The sequence below is a fragment of the Tiliqua scincoides genome, chromosome 13 (genome assembly GCF_035046505.1).
Source record: "Tiliqua scincoides isolate rTilSci1 chromosome 13, rTilSci1.hap2, whole genome shotgun sequence".
Lineage (NCBI taxonomy): Eukaryota > Metazoa > Chordata > Lepidosauria > Squamata > Scincidae > Tiliqua > Tiliqua scincoides.
In genome coordinates, this window is record NC_089833.1 from 5,531,586 (window position 1) to 5,532,768 (window position 1,183).

The window sequence follows — 1,183 nt, forward strand, 5'->3', positions numbered from 1 at the left end:
CAGGGGCATAGCATGACAGAGAGGGATTTTTAAAAAATCTTTTGCTCTTGTACTGATTATTTTATTCAGATCCTCTCACATCAGCTGTTGCTAGTTGCAAAGTGGGAACCTGAAGACACAATGTCTTTCACTCTAGAGCAGGGGCAACCAAACTTTTTGGCAGGAGGGCCACATCATTTCTCTGATGAGAAATGAGAAATGTGGCCGGGGGGGGGGGGAAATAATTAACTTACATTTACAATTTGAATAAATTTACGTAAATGAATATATTAGAGATGGAACATAAGGAATGAATGAAGGTCTCGTGATAGATAAAAGACCTTGTACAGAGCAAGGCCAGCCTTTCCTTTGCTGCCGTAAAGACGTAAAACAGCAAGCAGTGGAGGGAGTCCTTGGCTCACGCAAGCAGTCAGACAGCTGGCCCTTGTGCTGAGAGTAGTTGCATTGCACCAGCGTGGACTCCTGCAAGTCTCCAAAGGGCTAGAGGCTTATTGGAGACTGGGGGCTCCCCATAGGTCAGATTGGAGGTTCCCGAGGGCGGCAAGTGGCCCCTGGGCCGAGGTTTGGGTACCCCTGCTCTAGAGTTCTGCTGCCATTTGCACAGCCCCCCCCCCCCCACGGTGCACCCTTATTTAATCATAGTTAATCTTAATTTCTTTTTTGCTTCTTCTGTTACCCTGCACGTGCCTGATCTGGTCTGATCTCGGAAGCTAAGCAGGGTCAGGCCTGGTTAGTACTTGGATGGGAGACCGCCTGGGAATACCGGGTGCTGTAGGCTTATACCAGAGTCTTTCGAGACTGAAGGTTGCCAACCATCTCCCTATACTGAACACTATCTCCCGATCTGGTCTGATCTCGGAAGCTAAGCAGGGTCAAACCTGGTTAGTACTTGGATGGGAGACCGCTGGGGGATACCAGGTGCTGTAGGCTTATACCCTAGTCTTTCGAGACTGAAGGTTTCCAGCCATCTCCCTATACTGAACACTATCTCCTCATCTTGTCTGATCTCGGAAGCTGAGCAGGGTCAGGCCTGGTTAGTTCTTGGATGGGAGACCGCCTGGGAATACCGGGTGCTGTAGGCTTATACCATAGTCTTTCGAGACTGAAGGTTGCCAACCATTTTGCTTCTTAAAAATGTTTTTCAAGCAGATTTGACTATTTGGCATCAGCAAGGGGGTGGGGT

General features: G+C 48.8%; 1 pseudogene; it reads left to right on the top strand.

Moving 5' to 3' along the window:
- The first annotated feature begins 664 nt into the window (after positions 1-664).
- LOC136634167 (5S ribosomal RNA) lies at positions 665-778 on the top strand (annotated as a pseudogene).
- The last annotated feature ends 405 nt before the right edge of the window (positions 779-1,183 follow it).